Genomic DNA, 20,658 nt, shown 5'->3' with positions numbered 1-20,658 from the left:
TCTCTGTCTGCAGCTGTAAACAGAAACACAAGTCACTTACCTGCAAGGAAGAGTCAGTCCCTAATTTTTCCACACTATAAACTGTATTGTCCAACATGGAAAGTGCTGCAAAAGCTCAATTGCTTTAGACAACTCTCAGCTTAATAGAATTTCTAGTACATGTTATGCCTGATTTCCCAAATGGTTACACCACTCCCCACCCATGTATCTCCAGTGACTTTGGTGAGACCTGCCAACCTGGTGTTCTGCTCAGGACTCCCTGCAGCAAGAGACTCACAGTTTCTTCAGTGCTTCATCACTTGTGTCATACAACTTCTTTTTGGGTTACTTTTTCAAGGAATTGTGAAAAGAGCATTTAGAAAACGCAGCCAGTGTCCTCTACTGCTATTAATACATGAAAAATAGTTTTCTGAGTCTCCCGGCTGTTAAGCTCAGCTCTGGTCTAGCAGGTACCTCAGCCTGGTCACCAGCTTATCTTGCTCCTGTATTCAAGTTCCTGAGCTGCTGGATACTAAAAGGATATGATGAAGCTCCTCTTTTGTCATTAAGTGGCACCTGCACACCCAGTTCTTGGCTGTCATGCTAAGATCAAAGAAAATCAGAAGACACTAGAAAAAAAAATGAAGTAGATCAACACCATTAGGGTGAGAGCTTGTTTGCCAGAGCAACATCAAGACCTACAACACACACCTCAGCGTGTTGTGCTCCAGTTTCAAGAAGATTCATTGCCTTGGCTGTTGAGGCTCTGTGCAGAAATGGGTGTGAGATACCAGGTACCTTCATACAAGGTGGGTTTATATATTAAACATTGAAATGTTCAGTTTGGAAGTGACCGGATATTTTCGTTCCACAGATTTTGAGTCGCTTTATGAAATGACATGAAAACCACCAAGGACAGATGGCACCTTCTCTTTCTGGCAGCATCAGCAGGTTGAACAAGGATTAAGCAGGTAAGATAAGTGAAACACAGGCTCCGTGGCTGCCACTCTTAGAGTTCCCCTCCTAGAACTGATTTCAACAGAATTATGAGTCCTTCTGAACAAGACACAGCCCCATCCGTCCCCTCCATGCCCACCCTCTCCTCAGGCCTGCAGCTCATTAGTGGAGCAGCTTGGGATGCCTGCACTGTCACTCTGCATTTGGCACCCTGTAACTAGAAAATTTCCTTTCTCAGCTCTGTCAACCCAGTGCCCAGTGAGCAAGACAGTCATGAAAATGAGTGCTTTTGGAAACACAGTGTGGGGATGAGAGAAGGCAGGAAATTAATGAGTGGTGAGCACTGAGTGCAAGTGGGGAAAGAGGATGTTTACAGGTAGGATCCTACAACCCTGTAAATCAAGTTCTCTGTCCAACTTGCTCCTGTAACTGTGCATTTAGGGTTGAGCACTGATGTGTAAGAATGAGCACAAGCTCTGCAGGACAAGGCTGCAAATCCTGAGCTTCTGTGCAATGGCTCTAACCCTGCATTTGAGATTATCATCAAATAACCATATTTTAATGAGGGAGAAGAACATGCTAATGTTTTTCTTCTGCTATTCTGTATGGCTGCAAATTAAAGGAACACCAGGGAAGCAAGAATTACAGCCCTGTGTTTTAGGGATGGTGCACACTTGCTTAATAGACAGCTTGAGCGCTGTGTCATAGCCACTTCATTTGTATGATGTGCTTTGTAGCCCATGGCTCATAACAAAAAAATAGATGGATTGCTTTTGTCGTTGTGGCACCAAACTGGTGAGAGAAATACTAATGTGTTTGGCATTTTAGTGTGATTATTCTTCAGGAAATTATGGCACTTTCGTTTTATCTTAGCGCGTTTCCCAGAACTATACGGAGGAAAGCTGCTAAATACCAACTGACACTCTCATATTTTTAAAAAGAATTTCAAGAAAGTAAAAATAAAGCTAACGAGTTGCTAGGTACAATTCTGGAACATAACTAATATAAATTTGTTTTCTGTTATGAATGAAGTATTTGGTTCTCTAAATTCTGACCCCCATTTCACCAGGTCTACAGTTGATATTCTGGGATACATTTTAGAATCTTCCAACAAAAACTGCTTAGAGTTTGGCAAATCCTGATAATTAACTAAATTCTTGTATTTCAACTAAGACCTGCCTTCCATGAGCTGAGTCTGCAGAACTCAGCTCTGCACACCTCAGGCACTGCAGTTCCTCACTGTCAGGACTGTCGGTAGCTTGCAGAGCTCTTAAAAGACGGATTCCACCTTGAAGCAAAATTTCTGGTGACTAGTAACTAGTCACCATCACATGGTGATGGTACCTTGTCTGACTGCTGGGCTGACTGCTTGCAGGGCTGCAAGCAGGTAAAACATAACATTAATTTCTGTGAAGTTTATTTCTGTGGCCAGGATAAGACAAGGGAAAGAGGCTTCAGGTTTGGGCGGCTGAACAAAACTTCCCCATAAATACTTGGAATTATTTTCAAGAAAAATATTCTTATTACCCAGAAATAGCTGGCTGTCATCTGTGACACTAAACGTTTGAACAAGTGGATTTTCCCCCTGAGAAGAATGATTTAGCACTTTCTTACTTTCTGGGAAAGTTTTTTAGCAAAGCCAGCAGACTCAGGCTGAGTACTGGCATGATGGATCTTTTTAGAGATAAATGTTAAAAGAACCTGTGTTCTGCAAGTCCAGCCCTTTTACAGGGAAACAAGGACAGCAATGTGTGAGCACTGCCCATGGCGTAGTGTGGTTTTGTGCCTCACGTTGGCGGAAAAAACAAGTCGACAGCGGCACAATTTGTAAAGCAATTACTGCTCCTGGAATTGATAGTCTGGCGCTGCTAACGGGGGTCTAACGGAATCAGGTGTTTGATGGCAGCACTGGCCAAACAAGGACAGACAGCAAATTAAGTGCTGTCCTGAACAGCAAAGAAAATATTACATTTCTTGCTCTAAATTAGCAACACTGAAGTTTTGATTTAGACTTCAAAGGCTTACACAGAGACCAAAGCAGCGTGTTGCTCTGTGGTCAGTTTACATTAAAAAAAAGTAACAAAGCTACAAAAGAAAACAAAAAGTCACAGAATTTGCTCTTGCATGGAAAAGACCACAAACTCCAGGAGCATTTGCCCCACTGCACCATGTGACCGACCTTCCCCTGCCCGTGGATGGTGGATTATCATCAAAGCTGTTTGGGCACATGCACATGATCTCACAAAAATGTGCAACTAGCAAAAATATACTTTTTCTCAAGCCTAAAAGGGAAAAAAAAATTTCATAAAAGAGAGCTAAGCCTTGCTCTTGTGCTAGTGATTGGATTAGGTAATGACTAATTAGATGAGGTCATCACTTTCTATGTCATATATATACAGTATTTATGGAGAATTTGGTCATTCTAATTAACAGAGTAGAAATAGTTTTCTTGACAAACTTCATTTTCCTGAAACTAAGAGCCTTGAATTTGTTCCACTTTTGATCTTTCTTCAGTGGCTATGTTTGCTTTACATTAAAATAACTTCTAACATTCCCATTAAGGATAATCCCTCCAGCACCCACAGTATGACATTTCTATATTAATCTTTTAAGCATTTTAGAAAAGCAAGGTTTCATGTTTTAATAATCACAGTGTTTTTCTCTGAGGAGTTGTAAAAATTTATGGGGCCTTTCTATCCTATTTGACTTCTACATCTTTAGAGTTTGGTGCTAATGGCCCATTCAGCCTGCTTACTCTTTGACTCCTTTTTTATTTCTTTTTCATCTTCTTACAAAAGAAAAATTGCTTCCGTGCCTTACGCTGTTGCAGATGCTATTCAAGTGGTAAGTAATTTCAATCCAACTGGATGAAAAAAAAAGCAGTTCACCCTCATCTCAGAATCACTTGGGGGTCTCCACTGTAGACATGTGCATACAAACCCTTCATTTCTTAATTAAAAACAAAATATAGCCACTTGTTTAAAGCAGGAAAAGCAGCAACAGCAATGTACATACACGTATTTTTAACAGTTTATCAGCCCATCTTAAGAAAGTACTTTTCCTGCTTTAATATTTTATCCAATTCTTGGTTTTTAATAGAAAAATAAAAGAAATAGGTGAACTACGTTCGTTATAATTTTAAGATGATCATGAAAATGGCTCTCCAGTGCCACTGCATTTTGTCCCATACTACTCACACTTCGTTCTATGCAAAGCCAGGCAAGACACTGCAAAGAGTGAAAATCCAGCCATGCAATCACAGTAACAAAACAAGCACATTTCTTGCTCTGTCACCAAGACCTCTCTCACTGCTCACGCTTCCACTTTCTGAAAGCCAAAAAGTCACAGCCCTTTTGGACAAAGTGGAGAGAAAACTGCCCTAAGTCAAGATTGCCTTTGGTGATTTCCATTGCTGAAATCCCTGCAGAAGAGGAGATATAGTGTCCCAATTATGCAAGTCTCAAAGCATTTGTGGTTGCAGAGAACAAAACCAATATTCTCTGTTCCAGTGCAAGTAGAAGACACGTAGATCAATTCTTGTGATGTATTTCACTCGATTGGCACAAACAGCATCACTGTCAGAAACAGGGCCTTACCCCTTACTGAAGGCACCACCTGGCTGCCCTATAGAGGACCAAGGGGATCAAAAAGGTTTACAGTGTCTTATAAAGTAGCAATAAGCTGTTTGCTGACACAGTCTGCTGTGGACCTGTAAAGGGAACGGGACAGAGAGGATAAAGAACAGAGCAGTCAGCAGCACTTCAGAATGTTTGATAATGAAGGAAACAGGAGTTTCAGGGGCTGGGAACACCCACCAAGGAAACTAGTAACTACAGAGGAGTGTGAAAATGTAGTTTCTATTGCATATTCAGGACTGTAATCAAAGAGATAAGTGCCAAAAGATCTGCAGCATCCAGAAATTGTAGGGATTGTCTTGCCACAGCTTTCTCGGTGATCTTATCCTAAGACAAGTGTTTCATAACAGATTGAATGATAGCTAGAATGCACATTTAAGAACAGACAAGGAAATAGTGATGTTTTTTTGTACCAGAAGACTCGATGCCCTGTTCAGAAACACAGTAAGTAAGGGCACGGTGGCAGCTCAATCACCACGAGCAGTGCCCCCGGCAGTCCACAGGCGGGTGGGTCTCCCCTCCCCACAGCTCTGTGATTTACTGCACGCACACAAAGCCACAGCAACACCAGTGCCTCCTGTATGATTTACAGAGGCGTGGGTTGCTCATCTAAGCAGAGGAGCGGGATGCAGAAATGCTTGTGCTCTAACCAGTTTCTGACATGGAATCCTGCGGCCCAAGGCATGACAGGTTGTTTTTCAGCCTCTGTGCAAGTTCCCAGTTCTCAAAGCAGATCCCGAGCCTTTTTCGAGGTGCTGCTGAAGGTTCCAGGAGAACGGGGAGAGCTTGCAGAATTCCCTGGCTGTTCCACTCCAGTCCCCCTCCTTCTGTGTATCCAGCTCTCTGCTCATTCAGCCCGAAGAGTGAGTACTGTCCAGCCACTTGGGACACATGAAGGCGCAATGATTTCCTCCAGGAGCCTCTGGGGTAGCCTATGCAGCAGATGTGTTTGTGCTGGATGCAAAGGGCGGTGGTGTTGTTGTTGATCTCTTTCACAGCCACCTACTTCTGGTCCTTCATGACTCCAGAATTTTCCTTTGGTCTCTGGCTGTCTGAGCACTTGGAACAAATCTTTGCCCCGTTGTTTCTCTGTTTGTACATTTACGAGTGTAAAATTTCTTGCTCTGTATCCTTCTCCGGTGTTTGTAAAGCCACTGAAATATGTAGCTTCCTAAATGCTACATTTTTACTGAGAAGCTAAAGATACTTTTCAGTAAATAGTGTTGATTGTTTTGCTCTCTACATCAAGTTTGATGTTTAGTACATGTTTTGGATAAGTAGACTATTACCTGGAAACATGTCACACAGTTGCAAATTTACACCAAGGAGTGGGACCAGCATCACAGCTTAGGACATTAAATTTGTCTCCAGCAGTTAAGCAAAAATTGAAAATATTTTGCCTTGATTCAGCTCAGAGTCCTGTGAGGGACCCCCTTACCCTGTGGACACCACATGGGTGGTACAAGATGGCCACTGTGACAACTTTGGTGCTCCCAGTCGATATCTGCAGCTGCCTGACCCTGCACCATCCTGTCACCCATCCCTGGTTAGAGCAGGCTAAAAGCTGCTGTAAATGGCACGCTGGCCCAGGGGCAATAGAAGAACACCATGATTTTCACCTTTTTCTGGTTTCTAGTGTGTTGCTTTTTATTTGCATTGTCCTTAAGCTAAAATGAGAACACTGCCAGAGATCTGTGCCTTCAGAGAAACAGAAGGAAAAAACCAATGCAAGTATTAAAAAGAGGAAGGAGCAGCAGAGGCTCCTCGTTCCCATGCACAACCCCTGAACTGGCACTGGAGATCTGCAAGAAAGCGTCACTCAGCCCTCAGTGCTGATACAGACAACAATGAAACTAAATCGCCCCAAACATTCATAACCAGTCCTCTGTCTGCCCCTGAAAAAACCCCAATCTCTTGTTCTTTGTCCTCTGAACTATAGTCACCTTGCATTACACGGTACGAAATGACTGGCCAGGCTTTCCATTGCCGCTGGCACTAATCACAGAAGATGAATATGAACTGACCAATGGTGTGTTTATAACCTTGGTTTAACAATGTCAGGCACTGGGCTGGAGTCTCTCTCCCTTTCACCCATATCATTCCATAGTGGCTCCAGCATAGTAATTTCAGGTTTACACCAGCACCAGTGAAGTCAGACTCAAACAGAAAGGTGCTTTTAGGACAGAAAAATCCAACCCCATTTTTGAAAAGTAAACAGAATGAGAAGTATCAGAACCCAGTGAATTTCTTTGCTTTGCTGCTCAGGTGCACCCAAAAGCCACTTTCCATGAAAGCAACACAGTGTAGGATAGAGTGAGAGGGTCTGGCCTCTGAAGCAGATCCCCTGCCAGCATAAGGCAAAACGTGTTTCACCCCCATGTATTTTCATGAAATCTTGAAAAATCACAGTAAATAAAGTCCATGTAGGTACCAAACAAGAAATGTATCTCTGGCGGTAGAGAAACTTTTATCTTGGATCACCAGTGCCCTGCTGGCACTGGAACATATTTATTTTTTATCATTCAGTGACCTTTGATACCAGCAACTACAGAGGCTGCCAAGCTGCCCACGGGCTCTTCCATGCCAGTCTTTATCTGCTTTGTATTCCGGGCAGTCTGAAATTGGACTCTGCCTGTTTGGGTAGAGGGAGGCAGGGGAGGTGCCCTGAGCACGTGCATGTGTGTTGTGTATGTGCTTGTGTGTGTGACACTGATTCTGAGGTCACTGATACTCAGTTAATACACACCTATGTAATCAAGGGTAGTTTCTTTCTCTTATTCAATATAAAAAGTGGTATTTGTATGGCTGTTAGCTTTAAAGGGCAGCCTTCAGCTGGGCTACAACATATCCAGTATTCTGCTGTCTACTTCGGATGGAAAAGAGCCTTTTTGTTGTCCTTGTATTTTGTATCTTCTCTACCATATCCATCAAAAACACTGCTGTGACCTGGACAAAACCAGAGTACTCTCTTGGTTTGTACTTTATCCTGGGCAGTGCCAGCTTTGGGGAGCTTGCATAGCCCAGTTGCTCTAATACAGTTCCATTTTTTTCAGCTAATTCCCAGCTGGAAAAGCACATGTCACCCTGATCTAACCATCCTGGCAATGACAGGACATGGCTCATATTCACCTAGGTGTAACTCACTGAGAAAATGTCAAGTTAGGGAGGGACGAAAATGTGGCTTTTAGTTGGACCTCCACTGACTAAATCAAGCTAAAATTACATATGGCCTTTGTCTAAGTGCCACTGCTTGAGCAGCAATCTCATTACGTGTGGTAACATGTAAGCTTAAAAGCATTCAGCTAAAACCAATCCTTCTGCTGTCCCCTGGTCACCAACTGGCAACAAAGCTCCACATTGACACCAATCTGGCAACCTGTAGAGTTTGCCCTCTATTACATTTTGCTTCTCTAAGCACAGCTATTATTGGAACTGCTTACTTGACCATATTGCATGCTTTACCTCCATCTGACAATAATTCATTCTTCCAGCTTGCAACATTAATTACTTATGCATACTATACACACTGCCACCCCAAGTATGTATACATGAAGAAAGCAAAAAGATTTTATGTACAGCTGAATGTGGTGGATTTTTTTCCTATCATTTTTGCCTAATGTGAGGACAAGAAGAGATTTTTAGATTATCTGTAACTTGAAAGTCACCGCCAGAAATACTCAGAAATGCAGCATATTAACAAATACAGGCTGGGTCTGTAGGTTATGAAACACAATACAAAATACAGCTCAGTTTCTCTATGCTGCCCAATAACAAATAGAAGCAAAGCTTCACTTCAATATGTATTTAGGGATGGATGTGTGTGTACACACACATATATGTACTTCCATGTAAACAAAAAGCCAAAATAAAAACAGGACCAAGAAAAAGCTGGTCAAAAACATACACACGTTTTTGATGACTAATACTTTCCTAACTGTAACATCAGAAACATAAGACTGGAGGACATCCTGGCACTTCAGAAATTCCCACCACTACCTGCAAGGTTTATCCCTCACACCCATGGGTCAGCATCTGTCTATAAAGCTGCAGTTTTCAGCTCTCTCCTCTTGTTGGAAAACTCATGTCTTTAGGATTACACTGGCTGTCCTGGCAGACTTATATCTGTCCTAACACCTGTGGTGAGATCCTGCACAACAGACATAATGGTCCAGCAGTGCCTTATGTAATGTCAGCAGTGCCTTCCTACTGCTGCTGGAAGAATCTGTCTCTGCCTCAGGTACTGATGGTTCACGGTCATCCACTGACTAACTAACGTGGACAGTTGTTTTCTATTTTTTCTGTTGTTGTAGTCAGTTTTATTCCTTAAAGAGAACCTACTTTTCTTCATCCTTCTACATAGAGATGCCCAATTTTCAATGGTTAGTGGTGAAATGCATCCAAATGTGTGTTTGCTTTTGTATGGAATTACATCCCATTTCCATTGCTTTCACTGTCTTCCAGCTCACCAGCTGCAATACTCTGATGCTGTTAATGATGGTGCCTCTTGACTGTTTCATCAGAACATTTCGTTATTACTCTCCAGCTTAAATGACAAGAGATCATTAGAGTGAATATTAAACAAGTTCAGTCTTGAATCACTAGAAATCTCTATCCCAATAGAAATCTACTGGCACCTCTCCTTCAGACAATTCCTCATGCATTTTACTGCTCTTGTACTAATCCCCATCTTCTCCATCTTAATGAATAACTTCCCATGTGGCATCATATCAAATGCTTGACTAAAATCCATATAGATTAGATCTACTACATTTCCCCTTGCTTAGAAAATCAGTTATCTCTGCAAAGATATAGTCCAGGATACTCGGCAAAATCAGTGTTGTGGTTGCATTTTATCCTGTTTATCTTGTCTTTTGCTCTCTCTTTTTTTTTTCTGGTTAAATATATTTGCCTTCAAAACTCTTCTGAAAGTCTGAGAAAGTCTCAAAATCAATGAGCTCAGTCACTACTGAGATAACTTTCCAATAATTTTTAAAATAAAAGTATTATATCTGCTATTTCCAAATCATGCAAGAACAACCTCCAAATAAAAAACTTATTTCAAATAATTGCTATCAATCTGGTACTTGTTCCTTTGGAATTCTGGGATGAAAATTACCTGGTCTCCCATGTTTGAAAATGTTAAGGTTTTTTTTTTTTTTTATTTGCTTTCACTTTTATTGTGATAATTTCCATTTCCTTCCAAACTAATCATGCTGGGTTTGCTCCTTTCTTCAACTCCATTGTTCTTCTTAAAGCTATGGCAAAGCTTTCATTTAGATTTTGGGTACAAAAGTATTTTTAATCTTTTCCTTGTCCACACAATTCATAGTAGCACCAGTTCTTTTCTTGTTCCCTGTTCATTTAAATGGCCGGAGAAATGTTTGATTTTTGATTTAATTTCCTTCTGACATCTATTTGAGAGTTATTTTCAGCAAATCTCTCTCTATTCTGAGCACACATAGGTAGTGGGTTTGTTCATCACTTGCTTTCCTTACTTTTATTGCTCTCCCACAGTCCATTGCAATGATGCCATTGCACAGACTATATCAACCAACAGGGTAGACATAGTTAAATACAGATGTTTTATAGACAGGTACAGAGTAAACATATTTGCAATGAAATTCACAGGCCAACAGAAATCAAAGATCTTGTTATAATGGAAGCAATGTTTTTATATGATTTAGAGTCACAAACCCCATTGCCTCAGCCCAGCCTATGCCAGAATTTCTAGCAAAAAGCTTCAGCTTGTAGCAATAAAAATATTGTATGTTTCTTCTCTTCCAAGAAAATGAAAACTTTCTATCAGAAAGAACACAACAGAAGCAGAGTGGACAAAACAGTACCTTGTACAAGCACTAAACCACTAACCTAATTTTTGAAACTGTTACCTTCTGTTGTGTTTTTTTTTTAAATAATTGGGTTCTAACCCCATTATTTTGAACAGAACCCTCACAAGGCAAACCAATGCAGAGCTGAGGGAACCTGTGACCAGGCACAGCATAAAACTAGCTCTGAATTGGACACCTTTGTGGCTATTTTTGATACTAAGGATTCAAATTACATTTACAGTTTCTGATTTTCCTTGATTATATATGAGTCTCTTAAACCATTTTCTTTTCCTTTTCAGCTGTGGAAAAATTACTTGTAGAATTTGTGCACTATCAAGTTTTGAATTGGTAAAACCAGGAAGAGATATGAGAAATTCAGGTATCATTACACAGAGGTCAAAATGTAACGTTCTGTGTGTCCATCTGCCAGTCAAAAGACCAGAAGTAGCAGTGGGGGAACCAACTAATCCAGCACATAATGGAGGAGCTTTACTGAGGATGTGTATTCATATATAGCACATTTGCAGCTAAGAGAGAAAAGATTTTCCAAACCCATTTTAGCATAAAATTGGAGTGTCCTCCATGGACACCTGCGAGTCTTTCTGAAAAAACCTTCCAGACACGTAAGTCTGACTGTAGAGGGATATTTCTGGCAGGGGGGGACAGTGAAATAACTTCTTAATTTTATGAGTTATCACCAGCTGTTCTGGTACCATTCAAGCACAGTTTCCTGGGTCACTGCAATGCTTTAGATGGTGCCTGTTTCAGTTCCAGATCAATGTTCTGGCCCTCAGCATTTTTTGTGGCTCTGTCAGAACTACACCACTGCAGAGACAATGACTGCAAACCTCTGCTAAGAAATTTATTTTTTTGCTGTTTATTTTTAGAGCTAATTCATTTTCTATTCTTGAGAGCAGGCTGGTTACCTCTCACTTTCACCTCTCTTTCAGACTTAAGCCTTAAACTGGCATTCTCTGCCCTGCATATTTTGCTTAGTTCCTTGAATTACAGTTTTTCTCTTTTCGTTTCAACTTTTCTGCCCAGCTTCACCCATCGGTTCCCTACTGTAAACAACTGTTTTGCCTGCTAGATGGCACTGGCCATCCACCAGCGCTGGGACTGAAGGCAGGTGGCACTGAAGAGCCGTATGGGCACATGGCCACTCTTTGGTCCTTATTCTGTTTACTGTCTGCAATGGCATTTTCTTTGCTCAAATTACTTCACTCTGCACCCACAGCACTCGATTGCCACTATAATAATTCTACCTCTGTCCTCTTCTTGTTCTATGATGAGTATAAACTTGCTGTTAGCACTGCTACAAAGAGCTGGAGCTGCTTCTGAACCCATCAGTTTGTTGAAAATGACTGAAAACAATAAGAAACCCTGAAATCCCTCTGGGTTTCAAGTCACTGACCTGATTCTAAATATTTTATTTCGGGGGGGGGGATACAATTCATTAAACTTTTCTGCTTGAAAGCAGCTTTACAGAGCTGTTTGTGAATAGATATTAAGGGCAAATATATAAAGATGGTGTGAAGTCTGCTTGTTCTGAATTCTTTGTATACTGTTAGCACAAAAATCTGTTGGTCATAGCTGCCTTGGACGTGTTACATTCAACAATAGTTTTGAACAGTATTTTATGTGTTGCATCAACACAGTGAGGAGGAAGTTGAAGCTTTCATTTGTGTCTGCAGAGCACAATCCACTGCTGCCATCCTCTCAGTGCTCCTTTCAATATAAGTGCTAAAAACACCACAGTCAAACAAAATTAGAAAACAAAGTTAATGTCAAGTATCAGGCTGGAAATAGAAGAGCCTCTTTCTTTAAAGTATCCACAAGCCCAAACCATCCTTCAGAACACACTCACTGTGCCAGTGTCTGTAAGCAGAGTGCCACCATTACTCTCCTAGTCCAGCCTTTTGCCTGAGAACGCTTCTCTCTGCACCTGAGCAACATGTTTGCTTTTCACACACATGGGCACGTTTCACCCAGTGCCAGATGTGCCCACAGTGGGTGTGATTTCTTGGAACTTGAGGGTGTACCCTCTGTTTGGATGGCAAGTTCCCTGGCTGTGGTTGCTTGGAGACATTACAGGTATCGTGGTATCTGCCTTGCATGCCTGTAGATGTTTTCCAGGTAGGTGTGGCCATACTTCTCCTTGGCTCATCAGATTCTCCACAGATGTCCATGGTTCGAGTGACAAAGCCAGGTCTAACTTTCTCATTAATTCTTTTTCAACCTTATAATTATCACCCCTATATAAAGCTGGATGCAGTGCTGCATCATACCATATCATTTCTAGGTGCCAGACAGCTAATGTATATCTTTTTTTTGGTCTCCTCGCCACTGCAAATGTGTCTATCTCTCAGTTTCCTTAGGGATGTTGGGAACTGATCATCTCCAAACTTAGAGAAGATTCAAATACAAGTAAAGCTTTTGAGACTAAATCTTGTGGTGGCATTTTAGGATGTTTCTCCCCGTCCTCCCAACCTTCTTCCCTCCCTTCACTCTTAAAAGTTAACACCTGCCTAGCAAAGTTGGCAGACAGGCTGAAATGCTTGTGCCTCAAGCCATTCCTGTGAAAAACCTGGCACCTTTGTTCAAATGTCTGATGAAAGCGGGTTTGAACTAAGATGTTGGTCTGTGAACTGGCAGGGGCACACAGACTGTTGTGGGGTGGGAAGCTTCAGCGGAAGGAAGATGAGGGCAGATGGTGGCATTGTTGAGGTCTTGAGATGCCACATAAAGATTGACAAAAGCACGTCTTTCTAAACCCAAATGTCTAAACTTGCCTGAAAAAACTCTGTGATGCATTTTGTCCCTGTTTAGATAACACAGTGCAAGGACTTCTGTGTATTTGCCTACCAATTCCTCTGGCACAGCGTGAAGCAAATGGTTACCTACACCTCCCTGGCTATTTGCAAGGCCACTTAGCTTTAAAATACAGCTAAGGGCAGCATCACCAATCTTAAATTAACTTTCCTGGTGGGGGAAGAGTCTTGAATTGATCCTTATCTACTTCACTGGGTCTTGTGCTGACAGTCAGGTTTGCTGTTCTCACCACTGTTAAAGTGTTCTGCTCTTTATTGGGTGTACTGCGAACAAACCACCAGTCCAGACCCTTCTGATATGGCTGCTGTGATTTGCCTTATCTTTATTTGCTCCTCAAGCCACTTTGGTAAGGCTGAAGAAACCATCTCCTGCAAAAACTTTGAACTCTGGATGAGCAACTAGAAAATATCTTTATTATCAGGGACAGAGCTTAGGCTGCAGCTGGGATCCAGCTGAAGTGCATGCAAACTGCAGGGATCTGCACAGGAAGTGGCTGAGAGAGTCGCTGGCGTTGTGGCTATTAGGGAATTATTAGGCACGTGTTAAATGTAGGCTCAGCTTCACTAATGAATCACCTTACTCAGGCTAGAGAGAGTTTTGGTTACGGGTGGCTGTCAGGGTACAGAAGGAAAGAAAATATCATCTCACACTTGCAGCCAATACAGTGATTCTTACATGGGATAGTGGATTTACTCCTGTGCATGATTACAATAAAAATGTTTATATGCATTGCTCCTGTTATTACAGATTAATTAGCTACTGAAAGAAGAAAGTGCTACAAAGGTATAATTCAGATTTCTGCACAGTTGTACTTTGTGGCAACAGTCAGTAAGATTAAGATGATATCAATTTACTTAACATTTTACAAAATAATAGGTTGAGTTTGCAGGCTGGGCACATGTTTAGTGCAAGCATCTGAATAGCCCTTCTTGCTCAGTGTGATTACTGATGTGCTTCAAGTTAAGCATGCATGGAAATCTTGCAGGACCAGGGATGCAAAACACAAATAACTTTTCCCCCCCAATACCCTTCCAATAGGTAAATAACTAAAAAAAAATGCACAAAACAAAACTTCAGATTCTACGGATTTTGTGGGTGCAAAGGCCACGTCTGTATCTGTGTCCTGGATGGCGCAAAATGCAGTGACAGTCCTTAACACACAGACAGGAACGACAAAAAGCTAATATGCAAATAGTGCTATACATGAGGATGTTCCATAAATTTGTGTATAAGGCTCATTTCAGATTCCAACACATGTACAAACTGCAATCTGTATTATTTCTCTTAACACACACTTGAGAGTTCATCAGTGATGGGAGAAATAATCTTAACAAATGCCTTTTTCATTGCTCAGAACCTGGGAGGGAGCAGCAGTATTTGGGTTGCCGGGAGCAGTGGTCGGGCTCCAGGCTGGGTTTCGGGGTGTGGGTGGCAGGGAAGGGGGGGCGGCTCGGGGTGGGGGAAGCCCTGGTCCCTCGGTGGGAATTACCCCGCTCCCTGTCCCTTTCCCAGCCCCGTCGCGGCAACATTTATTGCAACAGCAGGAAATTGCTTATTACTAAACTAGCTGGCAAGGGAGCGGAGCCGATGCTGTTCCACACTGGCACAGCAATTGCTTAGCTGCTGCTTTCCCTGCCTATCCTTGTTCCGCTCTTTCTTCTTCCCCCTCTTTCTCTCCTCTCTCCCTCTCTCTCTCCTCTTCTTTTTTCATTTTGGCTTCTATTCAAATGTGGGTCAGGGGTGAGCGGCTCCCAACGTCACAAGCTTGCAAGATGGCGCTGGGAGGAAGGCTGTGAGATGAGGAACAGGCTGGTATAAACCGAGAGGACAGGAGAGGGAGAGGAGGAGAGGGAAAGGGGAAGAAAAGCTGCTGCTCCAGATGCAATAAGAAGGTAACGCGGCGCGGGGCGCGGGTCCCGCGGGGCGGCCGGGCGCTGCCGGGCTCCGCGGTGCAGCCCAGCCCCGCTCCCCCGCTCTTTATTCGCAGCCCGGTGCTTTGCCCATCTGCACGGGTCCGCTCGGGAGAGTCGCCGGGGTGGCGGGGGTATCCCCTTGTTCCCTGCCCTGCATCAGCCGTGCCCGGCACCGGCGGTACTTCCACTGAAAAAATCCCGAGATCGCTCCTCTCGCCGTGCCCCCCTCTGTCCGTGCCCCGGGCCCCCTGCCCTCGCTCTCCCGGCGCGCTGCCCCGTTGCTTTGGGGGCCGGGGCGTGCATCGCTGTGCCGGCCACCGTGCCTGTCTGGGGGTTGCAAATGCTGGTTATTTGGTTGAAGCGGCTGGAAACTTTCCCCCTCCTCCCGTGCCATTTGTGTGTGTGTGTGCGCGCGTGTGTGTGTGTGCATGGGTGCGCGCTGCCCCTTCCCCGCCGGCGGTGGGGTCGGGGCGGGGGGCCGCAGCTGCTGCCCGCCGGGGCCGGCCGGCGTGGGGCTGAGCGGCGGGGAGCGCAGGCAGCCCCGGAGCAGCCGCCCGCTCCCCATCCCCACTCGTCCTTGCAAGTGAGCCGTATTTTATTTTATTTTATTTTTTCCCCGAAAGGAGAGAGCGGAGCCCCGGGGTGCCGGGGGGCGTGTTTGTGCCGCGGATCTGGCCGCATTGTGGAGGAGAGGGCAGGAAAGGGGCTCCCGGGACTTGCATCCCCTCCTTTTCGCCCGCGGTCCATCCGCCGGGCTGCGAGGCGACGAGCCAGGCCGGTATCCCCCAACCCCAGCGCCGGCCCCAGCCCCACCGAGCACCCCCTGCCCTACCGGGACCGCGGTGAACTTTTGCCCTGGCTCCCCCCTTCCCCGCCGCCCCCCTCGGTCGCTCGGGATCGCGGAGGGAAAGACCGGCCGGCTCCGCTCGCTCTGCCCGTCGCTGCGGGTCTCTGGCTTTTGTTACGGCCCCATCTCGGACGCAATGGACGGAGCAGGATCGCGCACCCTCCCAGACCCTGCCCGCCGGCTTTGTGCCCCGCAGGAAATGCGCGTTCCCCGGCCGCGCCGGCCAGCGCAGAGCTGTCCATCCCGTTTGAAAAAAAAAATAAAAAATTAAATTGTACGTCCAGGCTGGCAATATTGCTGCCGAGGCGCTCGGCATCGCAGCTGAGGGAAGCGGGAGGGCTGGTGGCTGCCCGCGGCTGCCCGGTCCGGGTGCGCGGCGCCGCGGAGCCGGACCGGGCTCTGCATCCCCCGGCGCGCCGGTGCCGGTGCCAGCTCGGCGGCGGGGGGAGCCGGCCTTTTTGTGTTTTGTGTTTCTTTTTTTCTGGTTGCATTTAAAAGCAAAGCCAAGCCGGCGGGGGAGTGGGGGCGGGGGAAGCAGCGTGCCGGCCCCCTGCGCGGTGCGCGGCCCGGGGAGCCCCGCGGTGCCCGCAGCGCCCAGCCCGCGCCCGGCCCCTTCGATACGGGGCGAGAGCCGGCGGGGAAGTCAATTATTGACTTCTGCTTGGCCGGGTCCCAGGTGGAAGTGGGCACGGCGGCGGCGGGCGGCTCTCGGCGCGCCCCCCGTTATCGGGGCCGCCAGCCGCGCTCCTCCCGGGGGATCCGCGCCCGCCGGACACCGCGCCCGGCCCCGCGGAGCGCGGATGTGCACCCGGGGGCCGGGCACTCGAAACTTTCTGCTGCCAGGTCCGCAGCCTTGGAGAACTCGGGTGGCCTCGACGCTTCCGTTGGCGGGTAACTTGGCGTTAGTATCTGCGAGTGGGGCGGGGGTGTATACACCTTTACATAGAATTAATGAATTATATATGGAACCAAGTGTTTTAGCAGACGGTCACCGAAATCACCCAGGATGTTACTTTGCTGTTAGAATAAATCTGAGAGAACAGCCAGAAACCAGTTAAGAGCATCAGAATTACACTCTGCTAATGAACTGTCCTTTGACCAAAACTGGTTTAAATTTGTTTCGGAATGCTGTTTATATTTGAATAGCTCCCATGTTTTTCCACAAATTAAAGGGGAAAACAATATGCAATAGTCACTTTCATTGGAAAATGTCAGAACTATGAGCAGATGTTTGCTGTGCCTGATAAATACAGTGTATAAACAACCAATATTTCAAGATGACTTATTACTATTTTTTATGACTCAGAACTATTGTAATATACTACAGTGGCTCTGGAGAGAAAGCTGTAAATGACTCCTTAGGATTTCACAGCAAATCTACATGGGGAAAATGACATATGGAAAGAAAATTGACTTATTTCCACAACTGCAAGTGGCCTCCTTTTTGCGCCTTTTCATTAGCAATCTAATCCTAAAAGCATTAGGAGCAATTATTTGCAGTGGTGCCTGACATTCTAGGTCTAATTATTTAAATCAGTTTAACTTTTGATGGTTGACCCATTAGGTCAAATCTGTGTGCCCTTTGTTATATTTATTAAAAAAAAAAAAAGGGAGGAGTGGGGGTGTCTTCAAACTTGCCACCTGCTACTGACATATCATTTTAGCTCTGGAGGAGATCAGCATTAAGAATAAGCAACCTCTTACATTTGTTACTTTCCATTCTAACACGGGAAAGGACACCCCCTGTAAGTGCCTTGTTCTCCAGTGTCTAAAATCCATTGCTTAATCACGACAGACTTGTGTGGCCACAGGATTGTAAGCAGGAGGAATGGGAGAATCCGAGGATATGGCAGGTTTTCCCTATGTCATGCTTCCTAATCTACGTGAAATGCAGATGAGACGCACGTACATAAAAGGGATGATTTTTCAGTGTTTGGTGGAAAAGCTTCTTCCAAGGATCCGGGAGAGCTCTAAATCTTTAATACATAAAGAAATAGCTCACGTTAGTATTCACATACGTTGCTGGGCGGAATGACTTATGGATGTGTAGATAGTAATAAGTATTGCAAGATGCTTGAAGCACTTGGTATCACGTGATGTGCTGTAGTGTCAGTGCTGAATTGTTTGGCAGAAGCCGATGTGTGACAAGGGGTGGGGGGAGAGAGGAGAGAAAGAGAAGATGAGAGGCCTGATTCCAGGAGGATGCATGTTCAGTTTATTTTGTTTAGTTGTTTAAAATAACTGGAACACAACCTAATGCTAAGCAGTTCGGCTGTGTTATGGATTTAAACTCTGTAAAACAGCCACCGCAGCCCAAAATTGGTGGTCACAGCATGAAATTTGAAGTTGTGAACAGCAGATCTTTCAATGAGAGTTCCCGTTTTCCAGCATCTTTACAGTCCATAGTAATTAAGAACTGTCAAACATAAACTGTATGTTGTGCATTCCTCTGACCTTGCAGAAAATAGTACTTGGCTATTCTTTGAGCTCCTGCTGCCTTCTTTGATGATAGATGTAGGGAAATGGGGTAATGTTTGAAAACCGAGGTGCATTTGCCTTCATATCAGAACTCCTGTTTGTGCTGACTGCAGCATTTAACCTCTCATCCAGCCTGATGAACATATTGTGGGTTGACAGGCAGAGGTATTGGTAGGATGGGGTTGTCGTGTTTTCTCTACAGAAACCCAAGTTTCCCATCCCCAAACGAAATCTGACTGATAAAGTGTACGAATGAAACTGCAGCCTCTGACAACAGCCAGGGAAGAACGTTGCCACGAACTGGCATTTCAGTGCTGCAGCAAATGTGGTGTTGGAGCGGGAGAAAGCAAAATCACATTTGTGACATAGCCATTATATTGGCTGTATTGTGACAGGCAGAGCTCAATGGGAAGGGACCATTTCAGCATCAGCGGACATGCCTTCCCTGCTGGGCTTGGAGAAAAATTAACAGGGCTCAGCTGTGGGATTGCAACAACTGAGCGTCGACCCAACCGTAAGCAGGAGAATATATTTTAAAAAATAAAGATGACTTCTCCTTTGGTTTGGTGATGATCACACCACCAGTGATTGAGCCACTAGGGCTGCTTAAATTGGTTTTTGTCTTGCTGTAGTATCAGGAGCAAGGACAATGCATTGCAATAGGGATTTTGCTCTGCTGTGCAGTAGCTCATTGGTGAAGAAACTGCATTGGTTCACTCAGGTCTCTTTTAATCAGCAGTGACAGTGTGCTTACTTCTCCCAAAAGCAGCAGAAACAGTGTTAAAAAGATGTTCCTGAGAGTCCTATTTTCTTGTTCAGTTAGCATCTCCAGGTTCCAACAGGATGCCAGTTTTAAGCTGGGTTTCTTTCCTTGAAGTGTACGTGTATTGTGCTAGCTGTCCAAACTTGTAAGTTACTCACGCTTCTTGTTTGTAATTCCTGGAAAGAAAATTCACCCTCCAGTGCTGGCTCCCACAAAACAAGGAAGAAATGAAACAGTGAGGTTAATCCTGAATTTTAAGCTGGTACAAAATGAGTTGTTACAATAGCTGTAAAGGAGAAGACTACAACACTGCAATAGCTGTACCTGCTGTAAGTGACAGGTGGGAGAAATTTTGTTCTTTTTCATCTGCGTTTGGATGACGGCCCAGTGCTGGCCACAAACTGCAATCCAGGATTAATCCTCACATAGTGTTTTCTTTCTATATATCAGATTTCTCATTTTGTTAATAAGCACAGCCTAGCATGCACTTCAAGTCAGCTGTTCTGGAGTGGAAGCGACAGGGTTTTGCGTTATTGAAATGACGGCTCTCGTGCTTTCCTGGAGCCCGTATTGTTTGACCAGGGCAGGGTGGAGGGTGATCCTTGTAATCACAAATCCTAAACAGGGATTCTGGTTACTGATTTTACTTAATGGAAAGGGCTGGGGAATGTACTTTATCCAGGATTACATCTGTATTATATCACATTTTCGGATGTGCACCCTGGGGATTTGAAGGGGCTAAAAAGTGATCTTTTAAACTGAAAACCTCAAGCAGGCGTTCGGAAATGGACCTGTTGTGGGAAGCTTCCTTTACTTGCTCTCTTGGTAACAGAAAAAAGACAAACTGCTGAGCTTGGCTGCAGAAAGTCAGAAGACACATGCACTGACAGCTAAGCTGGGAGAGGAAGGGTCTGAGCCTTCAGCTGGCAATAAGAATTGTTTAGAGAAGTGCAAGGAGTTAGTTTGTTGCTCAAAACTGTCATCAGGGAACTCTCACAGTAAGAATAGCCCTGAAAACAGCTGAATGTTCTGAGAGATCTATGCAGGATCTAGGAACAACCCCCTCTTGATCTTCCAGCTGTAGATACTGGATGGAAAAACTTGCCAGTGTTGTCCTTGCCCAGGTTCTGGATGGGAGGTAGTAAGCATTTCATGTCAGTACCCTGGCCTGAGGCATTCGCTGTCCTTCAGTCCCCTGGGTAAGGGAGAAGGGGATGGATTTCCATGATATATCAGTTTGCTCTGTCCACTCCCTTCCCCCACTGAACCAAACACTGTGCATGATAAAATTGTCTTCAAATCAGTCTTTTGCCATGAGTTTAAAAAGGGATACAAGATGGACTGACTGGGGAGAGGCCTTATGGTAAACAACCTGACTCTGCTCTTCATGTTGGGCTAGTCCCATTCATTCCTGGACTGGTTTAAG

At 44.5% G+C, this 20,658-nt stretch overlaps 1 protein-coding gene across 1 annotated transcript in view; it reads left to right on the top strand.

Annotated features, from left to right (window-relative positions):
• Nucleotides 1-14,810: 14,810 nt before the first annotated feature.
• HIC2 (HIC ZBTB transcriptional repressor 2) overlaps nucleotides 14,811-20,658 on the top strand; it is a 71,151-nt gene continuing 65,303 nt past the window's right edge. Inside the window, exon 1 of the mRNA XM_032706241.1 lies at nucleotides 14,811-15,123. The gene's annotated coding sequence lies outside the window, so the exon portion shown is untranslated. The remainder of the gene's footprint in view (nucleotides 15,124-20,658) is intronic.

The sequence above is a fragment of the Chiroxiphia lanceolata genome, chromosome 18 (assembly GCF_009829145.1).
Source record: "Chiroxiphia lanceolata isolate bChiLan1 chromosome 18, bChiLan1.pri, whole genome shotgun sequence".
Lineage (NCBI taxonomy): Eukaryota > Metazoa > Chordata > Aves > Passeriformes > Pipridae > Chiroxiphia > Chiroxiphia lanceolata.
Note: the sequence above shows the minus strand (reverse complement) of the source record. Positions and strands in the feature narration are given on the sequence as shown.